This window comes from Pinus tabuliformis, chromosome 5_2 (assembly GCF_031772625.1).
Source record: "Pinus tabuliformis cultivar Carrire ecotype Pingquan chromosome 5_2, CPIR1, whole genome shotgun sequence".
Taxonomy (NCBI): Eukaryota; Viridiplantae; Streptophyta; class Pinopsida; order Pinales; family Pinaceae; genus Pinus; species Pinus tabuliformis.
The window spans coordinates 338,503,655-338,508,889 of record NC_142306.1 but is presented as its reverse complement, the minus strand read 5'-3'; the positions used below and the strand labels follow the sequence as shown (position 1 = coordinate 338,508,889).

The following is a 5,235-nucleotide window of genomic DNA, read 5'->3' as shown; positions in this document are numbered from 1 at the left end:
AATGTTTAGAAAATTTTTTAATTTATATATTGAACGCGAAAATTGAAAATATTGTTTTTTAAATTCATGTGTCATTGTATAACGCTATATGGAAATCTCTATGCTGGGATGCACATTGCAGACAATTTTGCGGATAATATCTAAAGTTGAGCTCTTTACAGCTAAGTGAAATGGCAAAACATGATGGTCTCATAGTGCTTCTTTGAGCATTCTTTCTGGACGATGACAGGGATACGACTGAATAAAGTTAAAATAAAAGCTGAGTGTTACTTTGAGCATTCTTTCTGGACGATGACAGGGATACGACTCAATAAAATTAAAATAAACCCGGAGTTAAGGTAAATTTATGGTTGCTCTTATATCAAATCCAAACTGGAAAGAACAAATGGAACTCGATATACCATGGATCTTTATTCAACAAAATACTAAATACCGGAACTTAAATCCTCAAACCCAAATATAATATTCACAATGATGGGATTGTAACTCCACACCCAGATATAATATCGCATCATCAGTCTATGAAAGCTTTCCTCTCATAGCGATGCGGCTAAGAAACTGTCACTCCTTAGAGAGTGAAATCTCGGAAGTAGCAGGTGGTGTTTTAGTGGCATGCATTTCCTTCCAAACAGAAGCCACGTTGGCCAGCGCGTTGTATGAACTCCCTGCCTCCGCCATTGCAAACCGGGCCTTTTCCATCAACTCTGCCATCCTCTTCTTCATTTCCATTCCCCCCTCTCCTTCCATTAATTCCCTAGCCGCTCTTTCCACTTCCTCTCTTTTCACTAATCCATCTGGCCCCTTCTCCGCTTCAATGGCCACCTTCATCTGCTTCACCAGAAAGAAGGCATTCGTTTTCTGCTCAGCAAAGAGAGGCCAAGCGATCATTGGCACTCCATGTAACATGCTCTCTATCGTTGAATTCCAACCGCAATGAGAAAGAAAACCGCCCGTGGATGGATGAGAGAGGACACTAATCTGAGGCGCCCATGAATCCACCACAAATCCCCGGTCCTCGGTTCGAGTCTCGAAACCCTCAGGTAGAACCTCCCTCGTGTCTGCTCCGGCCGTCATCGCCGATTCAGTTGGTGGAGGAGGCTCCCTACGCAACACCCAAAGGAAGCGCTGCCCGCTTGCTTCTAGCCCCAGAGCAAGTTCCCTAATCTGATTTTCCGACAGCGTGCCGCGGCTCCCGAAAGCAACGAACAGAACGGACGAGGCGGGCTGGCGGTCTAGCCATTTGAGGCAGCCCTCCTTCTCATAGTTATCGTCATATTCCGACAGAGACGAAGATATGAGCGGCCCAACGGCATAAATGGAAGGCCGCTTTTCGGGAACGCTCAGAACCTTTCCTTCCTTGAGAGCTTTTACTTGTTCCGGTTCCATTTCCTGGCATGTATTTATCAGAATTCCACAAGCTTCGTGAAGCCGAAGGGAATGTTGAATCAACCTATTGAATGAAATATCAGATCTGTCTTGAAGAGGGCCCGGCAAATCTATTCCAGGAATCGGCGGAAGGCCCGGCACTTCGATCGGGATATCCACATCTTTGAAGGAGGTTTCAATGTTGTGGGCAAGTGTTGGCAAGTAGAGCGTGATGCAGAGGATAAAAGCCGCAGAAGGGAAGAATATGTAGGAAGGTATTTCTAGTTTGGAGGCAACATCCAACATGGGTATGCCGAAAACATCGATTATGAAAGCGCAGACAGGAAACGAAAAGGATGTGAGAGCATCTTCCACTAATATTTTAGCCTTCTCCAACAGTAGGGGTATGCGTATAAAAAATGGCATCTCAGCATGATTCCCCGCGATCTGAACATCAGGGAGCTTTATGAAGCGGATCTTGCTCCCTGACGAAGACGGCAAGATTTGTTGAGGAGAACCGTTCATCCATTTGGCGGTGAAGAAGGTGACAGAAAAGCCATGGTAGACAGTCAGCCGCTTTGCAAGCTCGAGCAGTGGTATGTGATGGCCCGACCCAAACCCTGGGAATATTGCGACATGAGGCTTTTGCCACTCCATGAATCTCTCTGTAATTCAACCAGCAAATGCCCCGATTTGAAGGGTGGGTTCTGCAAAGATGGAGCAGAAATTAAATAAAATAAACCTATGAAGACGCTTGGGTTGTACACGATAAGTTGGGAAACAAGCCAAAACTAAACCATCTATGATCGATCACGCTTTTGTTGTTTTCGAGAACTTGGCAAATGAGCTACACACGACGACTGTATAAAACTGTTTACATTTGCTTGCAACGTCAGCGCAGACATATGAATGATGCCATGGCCATATTAATAGTATAGTTTTGCTTGGAAAGATTCGTATGTGATTAATATATATATGGTGGGTACGGGGGACCCTTTTTTAATATATACATATATATGTTGTCTTTGTTTTATTGTATACTATTCTTAACCTGATTAGATTGCCACGAACAGTGGTATTAGTTTTTATGGATTAAGATTAAATGTTATTAACTATTAGTTTTGTCTATAGTCAAGGCAGTCAAGGCAGGGACTATAGTAATGGAAATGAGATTGTTAACATTATTTTTAAATTATTTTTGGCCATTGTTAAATATGCATAGTTTTTCACTTCATTCTCTTATTAAAGTTTAAGCTGGTTATTATTTCTGTCCACTGTTAAATATGTATAGTTTTTCACTTCATCGTCTTATTAATATGCATAGATTTTCATTTCATCTTTTTATTTAGCCTCTTCCCCAAACAAAACAATATATTATGTGCATTTTTAGTATATTTTTCCCTAATGTTCTTAAGTTAAAAAGTTCACATCAATCCTATTTTGGAAAAGAGGAAGTAATACTAGCATTAGTTCATCAACAAAAAGTGTTTGCTTCACATAATATATATACATCTATGATGCATAAGGTTTATGATGCATAAGGTAAGGTAAAGTCATAAGGTAAGATAAAGTCATGTTAATGGATTTATAAACTTCATTTCAATCAACTGAATACACATACTAATTTGGGGATGAACTTGAATACACATACAAATTTGGGGATGAACTTGGAGCCAAGTGATGAGGATATGCCATTTCAATCAACTGAATACACATACTAATTTGGGGATGAACTTGAATACACATACAAATTTGGGGATGAACTTGGAGCCAAGTGATGAGGATATGCCACAGGGACTAGACTTGAAAGGAATGCTTTCAAAAACTCGATGTATTTGCATTTGAAAAGGAATGCTGCTGAATCAACGACTGCAAACTCTAACCCCACTGTATCAACCGGTATAACAAGCGACTCTTAATCTGCATCACAAGTTGATGTTTAATATCAAGTAAATATTAGTAACTCTTAATCTGCATAAGTAAATAAGATAAATATAGTAAAATCCTTACATATAATTCCTAGCATGTTTATACTTTATATATTGTATTTTCTATAGTATGAAGTCAATATGTGGACTTAGTAAACTCTGTATATATCCATGTTTTATTCATAAGCCATCAACATAATAGCCAAATTTCAATCTCAGTATAATTCAAATACGCAATTTCGTTATTTTCTCTCTCGAAGGTCTTATAACTTTTCATTTTGTTTCAAACATTTTGAATCATTTCAAATACCAAGTTGGGTAGTTTGATTGCACTCCTAGTCAGACAGAGGATGAGATCAGAGATGTACTTAATTTATATAACTTTTCATTTTGTTTCAGACATTTTGAATCATTTCAAAGACCAAATTGGGCAGTTTGCTCCTAGTCAGTCAGAGGATGAGATAAGAGATGTACTTAATTTATATCAGGCTTCCCTTGTTTCCTTTCCAGGAGAGAAAGTCATGGACCAGGTTGAAACTTTATCATGGACAAGGCTGAAACATTCTCTGTGAAATATTTAAAATAAGCCTTGCAAAAGATTCGAGTCTCCAATCTTTTCACTAAATACAACATACACACAAAAGATACCAGTCTCCAGTCTTTAGATTGAAATCCTAGGCATACCCATTTCAAAAACCAAGGCACTGCACAAAACCCATGTTTTGAATTTTAGGTTTGGTGTCTAGAACTATGAATTTAGCAAATGGGAAGATTCATCGTTTTCGAAATGGGAGTTTTGGAAGCTTTTGGAAAATCTTGCAACCTAATCTAGTACTATTATCCAACTCACTGATTAAGCTAGATTTTAACGATGCTGGGATAAGATAACTCAAGCTAGTTGAAATCACTCAAACTGCGAGAAAGAAATCACCCAACCAGGGCTGGGCTAGGTGGAATAATCTTATTGGATGCCAAGATGGCTGGATGCTGAAACGGCTGGGAGGACATTATGGAGGTAAGGAAACCTCTCGTAAGGTTTCACAGGTTGGCCTCTAGTGGCCTACTATGGTCACCAAAAAATACAAATCCCAAGTTTATAAAACAAAGGTCATATATATGCAACTAAAAATAGCAACCATGACGAGGCTTCTCTTTGAATTTCTAAATCACCACACCGGGAAAGGGTTGGAAGCTACAGAATTATTGTTGAAGTTACAGAATTAGTGTCTTATGAAGGGAGATAATAAAATTTAGTGAGATTGTGATAAGAAACAATTAGCAAAAAATTTTCGAACTGCATAAGGGTTCCCAAATCATGGTGCATAAATAGTGAATAATATTCCGAATATGTAAAACGTACCAAAATTATGAGGCTTTAGGTCGACCAATTTCAAATGCAGAGTTGTCCACGATTTCAAATACAGAGCCCACAACATCTGTGCCTTTGATTAAATCAAACAAACATCTATGCCATGCCCACGAATGCGACCATGACTACCGTGGACATTTTCATTACGGAGCCAAAGGAACACAATGTAAAAGTCCACTGGACCAACACAATCATACCGAGGAGGTTAAAACAATCATACAGAGGAGGCTAAGCCTAGTAGTAGGTAGACAAAGGATTGTCTTGGAACCATGCCAAGGTTGTCTTGAAAACATGGCTACGAGGGAGCTGATGAACATTTCTTAGTAGCAGTTGGAAAAACGATTTCATAGATACATGGAATGCATGCAACTAAGATCAGGACTGCACGTGTTAATTTCTTTTGTATTTATTTATATAAATTGGTGTACTCTTTATTTTATTTATTTATTATTTAAATAAAAAAATTGCATACCTAGGGGCACGAATAGTAATTGAAATTAAACTAGCACAACCACATTTACCAATGTGGTTGATAAACGTTGATAAGCGTACATAAAACGTATATACAATTAC

The 5,235-nt window shown here is 38.8% G+C and overlaps 1 pseudogene; it reads right to left on the bottom strand.

Moving 5' to 3' along the window:
* Positions 1-422: 422 nt before the first annotated feature.
* LOC149158866 (UDP-glycosyltransferase 72B1 pseudogene) lies at positions 423-2,167 on the bottom strand (annotated as a pseudogene).
* Positions 2,168-5,235: the final 3,068 nt, after the last annotated feature.